At 43.9% G+C, this 19,870-nt stretch overlaps 1 long non-coding RNA gene across 1 annotated transcript in view; it reads left to right on the forward strand.

Annotated features, from left to right (window-relative positions):
- Nucleotides 1–15,938: 15,938 nt before the first annotated feature.
- The window catches only part of LOC132249135 (uncharacterized), a 40,341-nt gene continuing 36,409 nt past the window's right edge, over nucleotides 15,939–19,870 (forward strand). Inside the window, exons 1-2 of the long non-coding RNA XR_009460539.1 lie at nucleotides 15,939–16,346; nucleotides 17,052–17,155. This is a non-coding gene — a long non-coding RNA (uncharacterized LOC132249135). The remainder of the gene's footprint in view (nucleotides 16,347–17,051; nucleotides 17,156–19,870) is intronic.

A 19,870-nucleotide genomic window follows, 5' to 3' on the forward strand; every position in this document is an offset into this window, starting at 1 on the left:
TCACCCAGAAATTATTTTGATAATTTTCTTTAGTTTTTTTGTTTGAGAGAGAAAACCAAAACAATTTAATTTCAAATTGATCCAAAAGGATTTTTTTCCCAATGTTCTGGATTGGTCATCAAACCAACAATTCAGTTACCTGTTCAGAACCAGTAGATTTGGTTTTACATATATTTTATTTTCATGCATGTGGTCTTTCATGTATTTTCTATTTTTAATATGAATGAATGTGACTATTACTTCTGTTTCTATTAGGATCTAAAAACTAATACAAGTTTCCAATGGCAACAGCTAAACTTCCCAAATGGGAAGATGCACCCAGGGGGATTCAAAGTTCTGTGTTTGTCTAACATAGCTATCTACTAGGGCTGTGCAAATTTTGCCGGCTGTTTCATTTCGATGCTGTTTCAACTCATTTTGAGCTTGAAACAGCAAAATTGAAACAAAATGAAGGGCTTTGAAACAGCCTCAAAATGAAATGAGGAGCAGTCAAAATGTTTTGAAAGCTTTGAAATGTTTCGAGTTTCAAAGCTGAAGCTGGGCTTGCCTGCAGGGAAACAGAAAGTAAGGAGAGGGAGGGGGCTCTGATATTGACTGTGTAGCTGGCCAGTGATTGTAATCCTTCACTGAGGTCCCTTCCAATCCCTGTGCTCTGAGGGAAGGACAGAAAAACAGCATAAAAGCAGCATTTTTTGAACTGGTCTGTTTTCTGCCTTGGGGTCAGTATCTGAGCTATCTTCCAGCAGCTCAGCAGTGTCAGACAACAAAGGCTACTACCATTGATTTCCTACTTGCTAGCCCAGCAAGTGGGATTCCACAATACCTTTTGCTTTCTTTCTATACCCTTTTATTTTATTATTATATTAATTGATTCTTTTCAATTTATTCCTCCCCCAAAACCATCTTTTTGCTTGTCAGGGAGGGGCAAAAGAGGGGGTAGAGGGAAAGCTGAAAGTCCCACCCCCCCAAACTGAGATCCAGCCTCTTTGTTACAACAAGCAGGCATGAGGCTTCCACTAGTTGTACAGGCACAGGAGAGGGGAGCAGTGCCAGTGCCACTGCCTGTGCCTGAGTCTGCATCCCCTCCAAGAGCACCAGCCATAACCCTCCCCACTCCATTTACCACCATGACAACAAGTAGCAGCACCAGAATGACATTCTCCTCTACCCCCATTTCATTTCCCAGGCTGATCCTTCCAGTGCCAGAGTAAGAGCTGGAGCTGAATCTGAATGCCATAGCAAGGGAAATTGTGGGGAAGGAGGGGGAATCATCTGAGTTTGTGTTCCACATCCCTCAAGTTTCCCCTAGAGCCAGGTCTCCTTCCCCAGAAGGCACTTCAGAGGAGGCTGAGGTAGAGGTTATGAAGGCAAGTTGCTCAGCTGAGTCCACTCCTCCTGTTGCTATGCCTCTGCCTGATGAGGAGGGGGAAATTGCAGCATCCACACATGCACCTGCACCCTAGAAGTGAGTGGGTAGTCTGATATGGATCATTTTGAGCTGGCATATGATCCCACATATGCTATCTGCCTGAAACGCCAAGCCAAAACCATCTGGGGCAAGGGAACAAAACACATGTGCACCACAGGGATGCTGATGCATCTCCGCAGGCACCACCCCCTTGCCCTTGCTCCTCCTCAGCCTGGCACAAGTGGGAGCATGCTCAAAGAAAAGTCCCCCTCTCATTCCGAGGCCCCTGTCCCCCTAAAGCAGAGGCAGGCCACCCTGGAACAGTGAGGGAAAGCTGGACAGAAAGGGGGTGTGCATCGCAAAAGTGAACAAGATCACCCAGAGCACTGGGGAGATGCTCACTGTGAATGGTGAGCCCTTCTTAGTTGAGCAGCCAGGGTTCAGGCAGCTCATGGCACTCATGGCCCCATCCTACCAAGTGCCTGCACGTACCACCTTCAGCAGGACGGTGGTGCCCTCCCTGTATGAGGCATGCAGGGAGTACTTGAGGGAGGAGCTGCACAAGGCAGGTCCACAGGTGGCCTTAACACTTCACCTCAGACATCTAGAGCAGCCAGGGTGGGGATCATGCATACTTCTCCCTCACAGGGCACTAGTGCGATGAGTCAGGCCATCTGTGGACTCTCCTTCAAGCTGAGGTGATGGATGAGTCCCACATGGCAACTGAGATCATGGGGGCCATGAACCGTTAGGTGCAGGGGTGGCTTGTTGGGCAGGGTGTGCTCACCCATGGGTTCATGGTGATGACAATGGGGCCAATATGGTCAAGGTGGTCCGTGATGCCAATTTTGATGGCATCTGGTATGCGGCACACAAGTTCCAATGCATTGTCAGGGATGCCTTGGAGGAGGACAGGGCTGCTGGTGATGGTGCCAGCACCACCAGCAAGCTCATTTCTAAATGCAGAAAGGTGGCAGGCTACTTCCACCAGAGCATCAAGGTGGGCAAAATGCTGTGGGACAAACAGGCAAAGCTGAACATCCCACAGCACAAAATCATGCAGGATGTGGATACTCGGTGGAACTCCACATACCTGATGCTCGAGAGGCTGGTGGAGCAACAGAAGGCCATCCATGACATGGTCTTGCTCAGAGACATTGGGATCAGTGGCTCCTTTAACAAATCAAAGTGAGATACCATCTCCCAGATCTTGGTGGTCCTCAAGCCTTTCCCCAAAGCTACTGAGACCCTCAGTGCTGGCGATGACCTCCTTATCCAGGTGATGCCTGTAGTAAGGGAACTTCAGAGCCAAATGGAGAGCTTCTAGGGTATCAATGTTCCTGGCTGGGGCAAGCCACTGTCACAAGATGTGTAGGCACTGGTGAGGTGGCTGAAGAAGGGCATCAGGAAATGGCTTGATCCCTTGCAGTTCAGTATGGTCCATGTGCTGGCTGCCATGTGTGACCCAAGGGTGAAGGGCAGTCTATGCAGCAGCCAAAGCCTGAATCAGTGGACGAAAGTGCTGGTGAAGAGAGTCAGGGAGGCAGAAGGGCAGAGGCAAGGGGATGTGGAAGAGGGGGATCCGCTTTCCCGTGCCAGCACTCCAACCACCAGTCAGTCTCCTCCACACCATCCATTGCCAATGTGGGCCAAGGGCATGGCTTCCATTTTAGGGTCCAGACACACCAGACCCCAGCCTCACACAGGTAGTGCCAAGGCTTCAGTGGCTACCTATCTCACCGAGGATGTGGAGCCACTGGACTGTGATCCCTTGGCCTATTGGGCAAGCCACAGCCAGATATGGCAGGATCTGGCCACAGTTGCCCAGGAAAAACCTGTCCTGTCCACTGACCAGTGTTCTGAGCAAAAGGGTGTTCAGCATTGCTGGGGATGTAGTGACATCCCACCGTACATCCTTGGATCCTGGTTTGGTGGAGCAGCTGGTGTTCCTGAAGGTGAACTTCCCACTGCTGGAGTTCCCCAAGTGCCACATGTAGATGGAGTGAGCACCACACTCCTCACTCTGTCCACACCTATTTCCTTTTTCTTTTTCTTTAACCATTTAATACCTTACTCTCAGAGCTGGAGGCAGCACTCACTGCATCACCATCCAGCAGGGGAAGAACATGTCCCTGCTGAGCTCCCATGCCAGGATGAACTTGGAGGTATGGGCTAGGGTATAGAGGAGGTATGGAGGACATATGGAGGAGGCCTCAGGTCCTGGGCATGACCACTAAACCTATACCCTACCAGGGTTGGGAGGCTTGGTGGGACTGCCAGCAGCATGGCAGACCCAGGAAATGCCAGGACCAAGGATCCCCCTGATGAAAGGCAGGTAGGAGGCACCATAACTTTCAGCCACCACACGCACACACACAGTCCTGGCTGGGGAAAGCCCAGACCTGTCATGTCTTTGACAGGCCTGAGGCTTGCTGCTTGCAGTGGAGTTTGAGGTCCAGGTGAGCTCAGCTTAGCTGCCTGTGGTGCCATCTACAAGACATGGGCTTTTGGGTTTAAAACCCTTTGTCAGGCTGAGGAAGCATCTAGTTGGTGTGTGTGTGCTCTTCCTGGATGGAAGGAATAGTAAAGAAGCCAGAGGCTGACATGTAATGCAGGCAAGAAAGCCAGTCAGTGAAAATGGATGTGTACCACAGGTATATGTGTACCACAGTTTGGGAACCCCTGATCTAGAAGAAGCCAATGGCAAAAGACCCCTGTCATGAAGCGAAATTTGTGGGTTTTTCCCCCACTCACAGATCTCACTATATTGTGGGCTTTACTGGAGGACATTGGTTTTGAGGTTACAATTTTATTCATATTTAAGGGCAATTAAGTTATACTTTTTTCCACAACTGTTATAAAAAGTGAGCATTTTATCACACATAATCTTAGATGATCCTTGGAAAAATGTTTGCAAGCAAAGCTAAAGGAAACTTTAGAATGTAATCTTTAAAATTTAAAATGCAATCTTGCCTTAAATTAAGGAGCCCTCAGGAAATCAAGGATATTACCATGGGCTGGTTTTTCAACCCTGCTTATTCAGAGTAACTACTCACATGAACAGTCTTATTGGATGAACATGAATAACAGTTGAAGAAAAAGAGCTTGTTTTCAGATGCTTGTTTTGCAAAGTGTTTTGTTACCCTTCAGGATGAAGGCACTAAATGTAAACTGTGTATAAAATAAATACAGTTACTATATCTCACGTCTTTCCTCTTTCCAGTCCTCTAGGAACAAGAGAAGGATAGTAAAATCCTGTCATTAAGCAATTGTCTACCATCTATCTATTTCACTATTTTTTAAAGTCAGAACAATGGCATAGCTAGGGCAGGGTGATCGGGGCATGCTTCGAGTGCTGACTTGGTGGGGAAGGGAGAAAGAGAAAGCGCTACCACTACAGCTGTGCAATTGCAGAATGGCATGGCAGCAACCATAAGTCACTGCTGCCCCTACATCTGGCAGCTGCCCCAGGTGCCTGACCACGTTGTTATGCCTCTGAATCAGAAGAGAGAAATTCAGATATCATCAAGTAAGATTGCATATTGGGCTGTATTATTAAGAGGCAGTGTTTGCTCTCAGTCTATAGTCCTCCAAGTAAAATATCAGTAATGGCTCCAGGATTTATTCAAACCCCTGGGACATGGATCGAGCATCAAAGCAGGTGGCAATATCTTCTACAGAGTACTGACTGCCTTTAGTAATACTAAGGAATACTTTGATGATGATAAATATCCAGCTGTATGTGAAGCCTCATCACATGTTTAATCCAGTTTAACTGACAAAATAATAGTTCCCTAGCTAAAGAATCTTATGGATCTGGCTTTCTGTTAACAGAAGTTTTTCATTTATAGATTCTTTAGATATCCTTTAAACCTTTTGCCCAGAATATGGGCAAGTAGATAACTTAGTTGAGAGGCAGGGAAAAAAAACCCCTAAAGAGAGTTTCATGCTTTCATCACTTTAGTGTTATAGGAGAATAAAACCAACATCGTTATAGTATATAGGGATGCAGATAAAACAGGAATGTGGGTGATAAGAAAAGATCTGAATTCATAAGACCATATGGGGTATGAGAAAGTAGGCACTTTCCTATCTTGACACTTTCTAAATACCATGTTAATCCAGCCAAACCAGGCAGATGCCAAATTCAACTGGGGTCACAAGAAAGTATGTTTATGTAGGTGTCAAAAACTCTCAGTCTGCTATAATGACCTGTAAAACTTTTCAGTTCCCCTCACAATAAAATGCCATCCCTGTTATGTACACCCACTAAAGTATACGGAATACTGTAGACCTATATACTTCTTACAACATTCTCCATCTCTCACTTTGATTGACATTATTTACACAGAAAAGTTGCCATTGTTTAACAAGTTTCTGGGGTTTTTTAATCAATTTGACTATTCCAGTTCAGATCCTGTGTGGACACTCACAGCTTCCTCTAAGTTGGTTCCGAACAGGTTTAAGAGAAATCAAATTAAGACAAGTTACGTTAGTTTAATTAAATATTTTTAAAAATAGAGAACCACTCCCGAACTGCAATAAGGATATCAATGAAGGGGCTTGTACATTTGATTTAAATTCTCACTTTACAATAAATTATTCTTATGTATACAAGCTTTCAGATTTGCATGGAAAAGCTTCATATGCAAAAAAATTATTGAAAAGGTCTTTCCCTGTCCCCTAGCTTGCAATTTGTGTTTGTAAAATTCACATCTAAAGTGCTCTCATATTCCAAATGTTAGTGCAAATTATAAGGACTATGCCTCACTCAGTGATGACAGCAGCAGGAGTTTCTCTACAGACTTTATGTGGCTTTGAATTAAGTCTTAAATTCAGACACGAATACTCCAATTTAATGCAACATAAATATAGTTTTTTTACAACCACCAAATTCTGTCAAAGATCAAACAGACTTTTGCAAAGCTAGGCCAGAGTGAAAAGAACATGTTGATAAATATTTGTTTCAGATAGGGGTGGATAACTTAAGAGATCATCAAGAATTATCTGTGCACTGTGCTAGTAAATATGTAGATTACAGGTTTTTGTGGGTGCTACATGTGAAAAGAAGCCAAGCCTAGAGTACCCTCTGTTAAACAAGTTTAGGTCAAGCTATAGCAACATGATTTTTAGCTCTAGAAGTTCCAAGTTGTATCTTAGTGCATTGGCTGAAATGGTAGGACTTTTCCAGAGTTAAAATGTGAAATGCTGGAGGCTGCGAGAGAGAGGGGAACTGTGGGGGGAAAAAAGCCCTGATCAAATCCAGTTCACTCTCCCTTCCAGGATGCATGCTCTGCCACTGTGCGACACAGGCCTCTTTGATGCGCTGAGTGGATCATGGGTTTAGGCCTATCAAGAAAAACCATGGGCGTCTTTACACATGCTCAGGGTGGGGCGAGGGGGCTTTAATTAGAGTAGCTCCAAGAGCCACTCTAATTAAAGCCCCCGCAGTGTCTCATGTTTTCAGCATTTTGCATGTCAAAATGGTGGCAAGGATGCTTTAACTAAAGTTCATTTGGCGAGCTTTAGTTAAACTGCCTCTGCCACCATTTTGAAGACAGGGAAGCTAAATACACAAGACATGAAGGCTGCCGGAGTGTACTAATTATCACCCTCCAACAGACACGATTAATTGAGTCTGCTGTGGCACACTGTACCTTAATAAGGGAGGCCACTGGGAACACATCAACTAAATAAAGCCATGTGGGTCTCCTGCAGGAAGAACACAAAGTATCCTTTCCCCCAGAGGAAGTAGAGTTCCCAACACCTGTAAGACTCATCCTTCATCTGTGCACTCTGAACTCCTGGAAGACAGCCATGAAGTTCACATTCTCCAGCCCCACTGAGGGACCTAATTGGTGGGGAGTGTTGTTATTCTTGGCAGGGCTTTCGCAGGAGGCAATGCCAGCTGCGGGGCCCATCAACAATCCTGATACCCTCCCATAGGTGTAGACGGCAGCATAGAAGCTGAAAGCCCACTGGTAGTTCCTGGCATTGTTCCACTTGTGGCCTTTGCCTTCCCCCACCAGAGCCCTAAGCAAGTTGAGGACTTGTTGGAAATCCCCCTAGTTGTCCAGGGCAAGCTGCACCTTCTTCCCAGACCATAATATGCTCTCCAGAAATTGGAGCAGCAATTCAATGCTGCTGCCAGGACTGAGAGGCCCACACACTCCTGCTTGTACCCCTCCTGGTCTTGTGGTTCAGTGGGCTCCTCCTGGCTGCCAGGTGGCATGGGTGTTTTCTCCTCCTCCACCCCCATGGATGCAGAGGCCTAGCAAGCACTGCCCAAACTACCCAGTCCTCTACATCCCACAACATGGGGAGAAGCAGAGCTGCAGATACTTGGGATGGGGGAGGGGGCAGCACAGGAAGTGGTAGGGCAAACAGCAGGGAGGTCTCTGCAGGGTCCCTCTTGGGGTTAGCTTGGTTCTTGGGGTACCCGTCTTCTCCCTTCTCTGAGCTAGGGTCACAGGATGTGTTGTGGTCCATGTCAAGGGAGGTTTCAATGGAGGATGGAGGATACAGTTCAGGCACCTGGGTGGCAATGGTGCCCTCCCTGGAGTACTGAGGAAGTGGTCTTTCCCATCGGGGCCCACTGGCATGAGCCCCAGGATTCCCACCTCCCTAGGTGATATGAGAGGAAGGGGTCCATTGCCAGACCAGCCCCAGGGGTGGCTGAGGCTGCGGCCTAAGCATTTGTGGCAGTGGGGGGCATGTTATGGCTGGCATAGTTGGAAGTCTCCTCCATGAGCTCTTCTACCACAGGATGGCTCTCCATCCTGGGCCCTCCTCCATGGTGGTACTAAGTTTTTGTTTTTCTTGGGGTGGGAATCCTGGTGCAGCTCAGAGCATGACCTGTATCTTCTCACCTATTAGGGACTTCTGGTGCTGGCCACAAGGGCACCTCCACCAAGAGTTCCCCGTCTACCACCAACAAGGGGGTCCATGAAGGAGAGAGCTGTACCTGGGTCTTGTACTTACTCTTTCTCTGGGCAGCACAAAGCCAGCCTCAGGGTTGCCTGGCAGAGAGATTGGTGCAGCCTGTTGGGGCAGAGCAAGTTGGGCTTAGGGAATGGCAGGGTAGGACACAGAAGGGTCTTCTCAGAGACCTCCTCAGAGTTGTTCTGGCCACTAGGGGACTCAGCTTTGCATCCCCTTTGTCTCAGGACCATGGGGTGGGTCTGGGCTCATGTTTGGGATGATTTTTGGGGAGACCAGAGGAAACCTATAGGGGTGGTATTGATGCCCTCCCTGAAGCTTGGAGAAAGGGATCTTCCTCATTGGGGTTCATTCACCAGTGAGCTCTGGAGCTCATACCTGCCCCAGTTGGTTAGAGGAGGAGGGATCTGCCACCAGACCCATACCAAGTGTGTCTGAGGACTGTGCTGTGGTGCTTATGGTGTTGGGGGGCAGGTCATGGTCACTGTAGTGGGAGGGTCTCCTTCATGGGCTCCTCTCTGGGACAGCATGGCTGTCTCATGCCCTCCTCCATGGATGCCATTTTTAAAAAAATTCTGTATGGGAACACCCTCTTGCCATGGAAGCTGGAGCCTCCCCCCGAGCCAGGGTCCTCATGTAGGTTGCAAAACATGGGAACTCTTTCTCAGGCAGCCAGCACCATGCTTGCAGGTAAGGGCTGGGAAAGGGACCCCAGTGCCCAAAGTGAAAGGGGCAGTGATGGTGGAGGGTCCAAGCTTCAGGGCTGCAAGTTTCCCTGAGGTGGCCTGGACACAGCTGTGTCTTCCTAGTTAGAACCTGTTCTGGCAAGGCCAGGGCTGAGCTTAGTGTATGTGGTGCTCCCTGATCAGGAGCACCTGGTCCCTACAAGATTGGTTTGGGCTTGGCAGCTGGCCTTTGGCCCTTCCCACCTCCAGGCATGAAAGAGGCAGCTGAAGATCACTTTCCCTTCCCCCTTCCCTTGCACTGAGTCCCTTTGCAGACCCCTTCTGGCTCTGCTGCCTCTCCCTGTGTCATTACCAGCTCCCATGTTGGGGGTGCCAAAGTGGCAGCCCCTTCAGGGGGCTCTCTCCTTCCCATGGGCCAGGGTGAGGATGGGGTGGGGTGGGAGGGGGAGCCCAGTGGCTTCCCCTCTAGTTAAGAGAAAGGCTGAGGGGGTCAGGAGGGCTCTGGCAGGGTGCATCCTCCAGCTGTACTATGGTGGTAGGGTAGAGTGGTGGGGAGTGGAGCTGGCATATGCTGGGGGCAAAGGGAGAGAGGGAGGTGACGGGGTCAGAGTGGTGGATGGGGGATGTAATTGGGGTCTGGAGCTCTGCAAGGGACTAGGCAGGGATGGGGCCTGGGGCTGGAGGAGGGGATACACACACAACAGAGGGGGAGGCCCACAGCTTGCACACAAGGGCACACAAATACAAGGGCAGGGGGGAGTGGAGCACAGGAGTCACCACATGGGGGGCAGAGACACTGGGATTCTGCTGAGGCAGCTGCCATGGGTGGAGCAGAGAAGGGGCCCCACTGCTGTTGGGGGGGGGAGGCTCCCCTCAGGCTATCCAGCACCCATGGCAGATCACAAGCTGGGAGCAGAAGTAGGAAGCAGAAGTGGGTGCAGTTGCAGATGTGAGCAAGGGTGCACCCTCACAAGGGGGGAGGGCAGCAGCAGTGGCAATGGTGGAGCAGGGGCTGGCCCAGGTGGAGGCAGGTAGGGGCTGTCTCTGCAGGGAAGCTGTCAGGAGCCTCCTCCAGCAGGGAAGCAGGCAGGGCAGCAGGGTCCCCACAGATGCTCTCTCACCCAGCAACTCCAGCAGCAGCCAGGAGAAGTGAAGAAATCCCCTTTTGGATACAGGGGTTGAACAAGAGGGACCTATAATCTGCTCCAGTAAATGGCAATTCTTGTGTTCCCAAAATAGCCATGGGACTCAGATACTCAAGGTTTGTTGCTTTGGCTTGTAGCAATGGGTTTGTTTCAGGTCTCTTTCTGCAAATGACTCTGTGACATACCCACTAGACGTTCAGCTCAGGCTGTTACACTTTGTTTATCTCTGAAATTCCCTGATGCCTAATGTGTCAGAGAAAATAGGATCTGTCACATTTGTCACAATTCCCTATGTATATACATGTAGAGACCTTAACTAATGAATTGCAAAATGTTCAGGGCTACATCCACAAAGAAGAGCTAGGCTCCGTGTTGTAATGACTCCTTTTCTGAATCCCTCCTGGTGAGTGGAATCCATGCTTTTCCCTTTCATGGGAAGAAATGGGCACCTAATGAGCTTGATCTAGGATTTCCCAAAGTGGTGTACAGGAGCAGCAACTTACACTATAGGGTGGCTGCACCCCCAGCTCCCAGCCTCCTCTGCCCCTAGCAGACTGCCCTTGAGAGCCTCCAAAGGCTGTTTTTAAGCACCTATAGCAAGTGATTATGACTATATCCTCCTCCCCGCCCGACCTGCCACTGTTGTTTTCCGTACTGTCCTAGGGGTCAAAGCTGCTCCTGCCTGCCCTAGCTGGTCTGCACAAGGGCTGAGCTCATCTGGGGACAAAAACAACAGCAATAACATGGCAGTAGAGTCTTTCCCCACCCCTGCCTTCTCCCGCTTTGGGAAGGGGAACTCCCCAGCCCATTCTCACTGCCACTTTCCCCTAGGAATGGAAATCATAGAAGCAAGTTGAATAGGACTCCTCTATGCTAGGCAAGAGCAAACATGAAGAACAGAAGTGGAGCTAAGTGTATTAAGAGCTACTGGTAAAATATAGAAACAATTTGGAACCCCACTTGCCCTGCTCTGAGGTGAGGGCCCAAACTACTTGACTGCATAGTCATGTTGCCTCTTGTGTTCTTGCTTTGGCCTGTTGACTTTTGAACTCTGTTCTATGTAGGGCATAAGTTCAACCAGAGTTGAGAATGTTGTCAACTTCACCAAGACTAGCTCTGGTAGATGCAGGTTCAAATCTCCTAAGGCACTGATGGGAATTGAATCAAGAGCCTTTGGCATTTGGTCATATCCACTGCATAAATTGTAGGTCTACTGCCACCTTCATGACTTCCTTCTGCATCCATGGTTTAAAATAAGTGGCAGCTATACCTATATTTTAACTGGAACTCAATCTTATTGGGGTGTTAGGTATTCTTCCTGCATCTTGTAGATATTATATTAACAGATGGTCATCTTTTAAAGTTATATGTGCAGGTGAGCATCTGGCCACTTAAAAAGGTGTAGAACAAAAGGCTATCAGGTGGTAATAAAAAAGACTAGGACATTTCACAGGGAACCACTAGACTGAATAGATTAAGGACATGATTAGTAAATAGTACTGGCCCAATTTGTCAGAGATCCAAACTTCAGTAATTATATTGAAAGGTTTTTCATATTATAGTTTGGTTTATCCAGATCTCCCAGCATGATGTTTATTGTGTTATTCAACTCTGTATCTTGTAAGAAAAAATAAAGATAATAACCCAATATGCAGATTTTCAAACAACATGGAGAAATGAAAGCAGAAGTTTCTTTTTATAAATAGGTGGCCTTCTAAACTTTTCTCAGTTAACCTTGCAATGATTTTAATAAATACCTGAGTGCAGTGGGAGCTCTGAAAGCTAAACTGAGTCTCAGCAGACCTGAAAATTCATTCAGCAAACAGCAAATTCAAGAACTTTTGAAGACAATGGCAAATTTAGAAACCTAATTGATTTTGTTTCTAAGCTACCTGTCTAAAGTGCTTGGTCTCTTAGGTCTGTCATTTGTCCTGTCTTTCCCCCGCTGAAATTTACTCTACGGTAATTTGTCGCTAAAACCAGATCCTCAGTGGCTGTTTCAAGTGTTGTTAAGCAAGGAGATAATTTCTAACTAGATCATCAGTCATTCCCTACTTTCCCAAAGAAGAAAAAAGATAAAAAGCCTACTCCTAAACTGTGTCTTTGGTGAATATGAAAAAAAAAAAATCAAAATAAAGTATACTCAGTCTGAGATTTATGAGGCAAAGTTCATTAGCTCATTAGTAGGGGGAAATAAGTTTTGAGAGGGTTCATGAATCTAGAACAAACAGAAACTGTGGCACCTAATTTACCTTGGTCTGAAGCACATTACAGATTACTATGGCTTAATTAGGATGTACCACTGAGCATTCAGATGGTCTCTTCAATAGTATTATATGCAAGATAAACCCAGGCTGATTTAGTTTCCTTTAAAAGAGTATAGATTGTTGGGAAAGGATAACATTCCTAATTGATTTTAAGACCAAAGCACTGGGATTGTAGGTTCACTAAAATATTTTGTCTTTTAAAGAGTAATGGCAACTACACCAGAAAAATAATTATTAAAAATAGTAATTCTTTTGGAGATAATTACAATGAGAGTAAAAAGAGGCTTGTTTTTAAATGTTTAATATAATCTTACCTTTCCTATGGCTGTATAAGAAAAAAAAAATTATAATAATCACTTAAATATTATTGCTTCACAATATGAGCCTGATTGTCAACTTGTATAGCTCAAACTGGCCAGACATGTTTATGAAAAAAAAATCTTTTAATTATAGATTAATCGAAGTCACATGTGAAAATAACATGTAAAAAAAAAAAAAAAAAAAAATCTATTGGAGCCAGCTACAGCCTGATCAGACATCATGCAAAATTCCCTATACAGTTCTGCCAGTATACCTTCTACTTGATCTGTGAAGCCTCTATAAATCATCCTACTCTATAATCACTAGAATCTCAGAGTATTACTTTTCCACCTATATAATGGCTTGTGCATCACTGTTTTGGTTTAATCCACACTGTTTAATGTAAGTCTAATATATGCCCAGTGAGTAAATCAGCTTCAGGTCATAATTTAAAAGTGAATTTGATAAAATGGAGAGAAATATTATCTTCTCTGTACCCAAATTTGCACTGATTTAACAAATCCTGTAATTTCAAATGAAATTTGTTCAACCAGTGCAAGGTTGTATGTGTAGGGAAGTTCTCTCCCTGTTGCAGAAGGAAAAATGCTTCAAGTGAGAAGACTGGGTTTCGTAAGGTCCATTATTTGTTGAAAAACAGTAAGAGTCTGATCTTGCCAATACTAGGCATTTTTGTAACTGCCCTTAGGAGTCTCTATGTGATAGCCAAATTAAGTTACATATGCTCTAAAGTGAATGCAAAATCCATGGAACAGGTTGGGCACACAGTGGCAAATTCAAAGGCTGAACTTATTCCATGAAAAGACTTACATGTAAGCAAAAATGTTTCCGTGAGCAAAAGACCATATATGTTCAGTAAAGTCATTGGCCCAAATTCAGGACTCTACTAAACTGGAGTAAAAGTAGTAAACTGATCTTAATTTGAGAGACAATTTTGCATACCTTTTGTCATATTTTTCTTTCTCTTTGTGTCTCTTGTGGATGGGCTGCTCTCTCCAACACAAACCAGTGCATTAGTTTGGTACTAGTGTGTTTACTTGATTCTAAGATGAGAGATCATCCCCCACCCCCATTTAACTTGGTTAGGAAAGCCCCTTGTCTTAAAATTGAGTATGAGGGTGGGGTGAAGCTGGCCACAGCAGCTCAAGCTCCAGACTCTACCTGGAGCCACAGCTGCTGTGTACCCTCCCCCACTCTCTCAGTATCCCACTATCTCCCCTTTGTGATCTCTTCCCTCCTCCTCCCTTTCCCAGGAGGCATCTGATCCCCTGCTTGCCCCACTCTCTTCCTCTTACCCTTGCTCCATGCTGGCATGCTCTGTCCCTGCTACAGCCCAGGGCACTGAATATACCCCAGCCCAGCCCCATAGCAGCAGCGTGTAGCCCAGACAGCTGTTGTAAGTCTGTAATAAACATGGAGCCTGCTGCCACAGAGCAAAAGTAAGGGTGGGGAGGGAGGACCAATGGCTTGTGGGGAAAGGGGGGAAAATAGAGACAGAAAGAAAGGGGGGGGAGGAAAGGCTGCAGTGGGGGAGCAGGCAGTGGCAGGCACAAGCAGGGGGCAAGCTGCTTGACCTCCTCATACCACCTGCTTCTATGCAGTGGTAGGGGGGAAGAATTAAAGATGTCCCTCCAATAATTAGGTTATTTATGTGGGGGGGAAAATGGGGGGGGGGTGGAGTTTTCCATGTATAGAATTTTATTATAGAGGGAGTCATCTTAAATTCAGGGTTTTCTTAGAGTTGAGTATATACAGTATTAGTGGTTTTTAAATTGTGCTTGAAACCTAATTAGTCTAATCCATTACAATTTTGTTGAAGCCCTTTGCTTAAAGGATTAAACAGTATGCCAGTTGCAATATAGGTATAATAAGGCAGTGCTTGGGTTCATCCTTCAAGTAGTCCAGTACCGTATCAAAACTAAGTCGTTCCTACTACAGTTTTGGTTGCTTGTGGTTAAAAATTGGAACAAATGTTTAGAAGTCAGGAGATCTCAGCTCTACCCCCAATTCTGCTACTGGCTTTCTTTGGAACCTCAAGTATTCATTTGTATGCCTCATTTCCCTATAGAATAAATTAATAATACTGCTTGGTACTTTGAGATCTTTGAGTGAAAGGAGAGCTAAAGACTTTTATTGTTATCATTGATGTTGATAAGGGGAGTTGATAGCTTCCTTCATCCTGATTTATCAGTTTGATAAATTGTAACTTTTGCATTATTTGCAACAGTGTGACTTGGAAATTTAACAGGAAAAAAACCCCCTCCAGTCCAGAGAAGTGATTTCTGTTTGTCCTGTAAAATTCCAATCAGATTCAGATAAGATAAATTATTGAAAATTGTCATTTCCTCTCTTTTGCCTGCATTGTCGGGAATATCTTGGCAGCAGACCAAAATAATAACTGAAAATGAATATTCTGTGCCCTATGTTGCTATCAAAGCAGCTGTAGTAACACAGAAGTGGGAATGTACAAAGTTCCTTTTATCATTGACTGAAGAGGCCCTTGGGGGGCTAGATCCCTTAAAAGACAAGGCAGTGTTGGTGAGATTTATATCTATGTGTTTCCACACAACTACCTCCTCAGAAGGATAGGCTCAGGATTCTGGAGTTTTGTTTCTTTGTTTTGGGGAAAGCAGGCTTTAAAAAGGAGGACTTCCCAATTGTAGAGATCTTTGAACAAGGAAAGGTCATTGCAGCTATGCTTTTCCACACTTCATAACCGTCAAAGAAAAATTTCTTCAGGAAAAAAATATTGCAGTTGTCTGTGTCCTCTGCTAGTATGTGATCACACTGAAAAAGGGGCCCAAGCAGTAATTATTGGTTAATTAGGCAGTATTAACTCTTAAGCAGGTATCTGCTGGATCATCTGGGTACAGTACTATGAAGATCTCCTGATCTCTAAACCCCTTCCTAATTTGGACATGCCCCAAACTAATCATGAGGTATCAGCTAACACAGTCTTTATTATTCAAGGCAACCTTGCCCCACAGACAACAGCATCAAACACAAATCAGTGATTAGCAAGCAAACACTTACACAGTCCATAAAGGGTTAATTCACAAACCCAGGGTCTTTTCCCAGACCCACTATGCTGCTTCTAGCCTCCCTGTGGTCTTTCCCTGAGACCTTGAGAGGGCCACTCCAGCTCTGCAATCTCTAGCCTCCAAATCTTCCCTTTCTCTTCTCACCTTGTCAGGGCCTTTTTCCCATATCCCAAGTGAATACTCTGACTTGGTGTTGCAGGCACTAGTCTGGGAAATCTCTCACTCAGTTCCCCCTCTTCTCTCTAGCTCCCTTCCCTAGTAGTTTTTAGCTTCCTTTGGCCAGACAATTATTTTCAGCAGCTGGCCCACTCCTCCTAGTGGAGCTGCAATCAAGTCAGTTCCCATAGCTCCTGATACATACAGCCCACCACCCTGGGCTATAGCCCTTACAGACGTAGTGCCTGCTACATGAAGGAAGAGCTTTTCCGCTTCAGGTCTTTAAGAGGAGCTAATCTCTTCTGATTCTTTTAAGACAAAGGTTCACCACCTCTCAATTCTTTTTCTTGGGAAAAGGAATCAGTGCCTGATTGAACTACCCCTAGGTAATTATCTCCCAGCAAACACAGATGACAAAGTACATATATGTATATAAAATCTCTTTGGTAAACAGATAGCTGCACCACCCCTTAGAGCATGACATTTCAAAATATAAGGATATACAACTATATCATATCTTAATAAAGAAAAATGAAATGTAGCTATTCAGGTGGCTTTTTTTTTTTGGTGTTTTTTTTAATTCATGAATGCCATTCAAAAACTGCACAAACATGTGCCTAACAGTTCATTTGCATGGTTTAGATGCAAAACATCTTTTCTGGTTTTGACTTTTTGTAAGTGCCTAGAGCCATGTCAAAAAGATCTGCGCATATGTATATAAGAAGAGATTTAACTACTGAAAATGTTGCTCCCTAAAAAAAAAGTAATACACCGCACTATTATAACATTGTATTAACGAAGATTGGTCAACACTTTGCTAACAGAGCAGAGAAGAATCAATGTCAACGTTTTCTTAATGTTATGAAAACTAGTCATTTGTAATGTATTCTAATGCTAAGATTTGTTTAAGTAGCATACAAACTTAATCACAAATAGACTTTGCTCTTTATCTTCTGGGAAATTGCATATTCCAAAATATGGGTGAAGTTTACATTTTCTTAAGTATATTTAATATTCTCTTGGATGATAATAGGTTATGTAAGCATGAAACTTTAGAAAGGTGGAGTAATAGACTCTGTTTTTCTTTGTAGGCCCTCATCTTACTAAAGTGACTCTTTCAAACACATTAAATGCATTAAGAAGGTGGATGAACAATGGAAAGAAATACAAGAGAAGAAAAAATGCCACATACATGGTAAGCAGTGTTATTTATTTTATTTTAACTGAGAGGACAAAGTCCTCTAAATTTGTATGAACAAAATCTATATGCACATCTGCCTCCTTGTGAAATATGATATGTATATATATATCCCTCTGGGAGTATGCACATATTAATTTTTATGCAATTTTAATTGATATGTATGCATATTCAGAGACCTGGCTGTAAATCTGGTGATAAATGTATTTGTGATGCCTAATGAGTGTTGTTTTCCCTGAAAACACTAATACATATTTTAATACCTTTGTTTCCACAGAGAGATTAAAATTTTCTTATTGAAATATAGTGAAAGGAATTATTTGTTTATGAGACTAGAACGGCCCCCTTCCATTCCAATAACTGGACTATTTTGTCTACCTGCATAGTGGGGGGAAAAATTAACCTGTTTTTTGTCATGAATAATTATGAAGTTTTCTGAAGAATAACTCATTGTTTAGCCTTTTTATCTATTAGAGATATATTTAAAGAAGTGGAAAGTTTGGGTTTCAGAAGATTTTATGAATATGAACAATATTTTTATCTTGTTGTGACCCTCAATTTATTAGGGAAACTTTTGTTCTTTGTGGCTGATGCTCAAGACAGCATGTGGGTAAAAAAAAAGGAACCCTTGTATTTCATAGCAAGCATTATCTGAATGAGTGTTAAGATTGAGAAATCTTAACTTTCTAATCTGAAATTCATATTTTTCAGTGTTTCCTTTTCTGATTGAAATATTTTGAACTACCAAATCTCCTGTTAAACTAACTACATTATTTAAGCATTCCTTCCCCCCCAGCTACATTTCCCAAACGTTAACACACAAACTACATTACATTACAGAGCTGATGATACTTCTGGACAGCTTGTACTTCAATACAACTTTTTATTGAAAAGTGGAAACTCATTTTTAGATATTTTGCACACTTTGTTACAGACACTGTCTCTATTCTGTAGTGGAAATCTGTTTGCAGGGAACACAAACTTTTCATTTACATTTCACTCATAGCCAGCTTAAGTGTCTTCCCACTTAGCTGTTTGTTGATGATCTTTTCCTTAGGTACCTAACTCCAACATACATTTTTGTGGAGAGCGAACACACTACTTTCTAGATAATAGAGAACCTAGGGATTACACTCTGCAATAATCATCACTTCAAAAACAGTATCTTTGAGGATTCAGCTGCTTACAACGCAGCTAAAAATACAGTCATAATTTCTTGCAATTAGCTTTTCACATGTACATTTCTAAATGGATATTATGACATATAAGAAAGCTGTGTGAATGTCTGTATTTTGGTGAGGAAGGTGATTGTAAGATGATATTTCTACTTCAGGAAAACCTTTTGGTAATCTTTCTCTTAGGTCTGGTGAAACTCTTATTTCTTTTCTAAAGTTACTGTCCACTCAAGCTAGGTTGGGGAAGCGGAGGAATCTTTGTATCTGTGAGCCAAAATACATTGTGGATTTTCTCTTTCAGCTTTTGAGAAAGAATAAAATATACAGATTATTGAAAAATATATTTATGACTCCCAAGTTATGCAGCCATGGCAGGCCACAATTCAATTATTAATACATTAAATGTGGTATGTAACTGAATGAAGATTTATTCATTTTAGAAACACTTGGAGAAATTGTTCACTTACCCTTGGCTTTTAAAAATCTCTCATGGAACTTCTTCATAAGCTGTTTTCACAGTGAATAATCCAGACAAGAATCTCTTTCTCTAGATTCCAAGGGCAGTTGTGTAGGATGATGATGCAACAGAAGTAAAATAGTGGGTTTTTTTTCCTTTTAATAAGAAATGTGAGGGGCAGCAATAGCTATTTAACAGCATGCTTGAAACCTCTTTATGGAACTATTTTCTCTTAGTCCACAAGCCATCTAGGGGAGTCTATGACAAACATGCCCCCCTCCAAGGGTTCTGCAGAGGCAGACTAAGTGATTCAGTCAAGTCACAGTCACACATGATATCAGCATCAGTGACAGAACAGAGAATTGAACCGGAGGCTTTCAGGATCCAAGCCCCATTGTTCGCTTGGCCACCCTTTCTTCCTATAATGGAGCTCTAAGCAACTTCAAGTAATGGAACAAAAAGGGAACCTCATAATGGAAAACAGGATGATCTGACTGTAGTTTTCATAGTCTTGTACAGAGTCCAAGAGCTTCTGTTTCTGTGTGGTTTCAGCCCAGCTGTATGAAAGGCTGGTATGTCCAGATCAAGTTCTGAAGATGTTCACCATGGTACAGTGGATCCAAATTGGCCATTAGCATACCAAAGAATGGGCATTCAATACATAGAAGGCATAAAATCTCTCCTTAAGTTTGGTCTCTACTATATAGCTTTTTTTTCCTGGCAAATGTGGCTATGACTGCAAATTCTCCCACATCTGAATGCATCTATGCAAACAGAAGAGGGCTTCTGCCATTTGGGGATATGATGTAGTAAAGCTGTTAAGAGTACCCCCTTCAGCTGCCACGTCACATCTCCAGTAGGGAGCTCGGTCAGCAAAGCTGTGGTGGCAGCAGACCTGTAATGTAGAAAGTCTCTTAGTCTTTGAAATTCTATGACTTCTGACAGGTAGATTTACAATGTACAATATCACTTGACTGATGACAAGGTTCAGCTGGTAGTTAGGTATTCAAAGTGTATCATATTGTATGTCCTGGATAAGCACCTTCATGACTTATCATCTGAAATCATTAGTGGTTGAAT

The sequence above is a fragment of the Alligator mississippiensis genome, chromosome 3 (assembly GCF_030867095.1).
Source record: "Alligator mississippiensis isolate rAllMis1 chromosome 3, rAllMis1, whole genome shotgun sequence".
Classification (NCBI taxonomy): domain Eukaryota; kingdom Metazoa; phylum Chordata; order Crocodylia; family Alligatoridae; genus Alligator; species Alligator mississippiensis.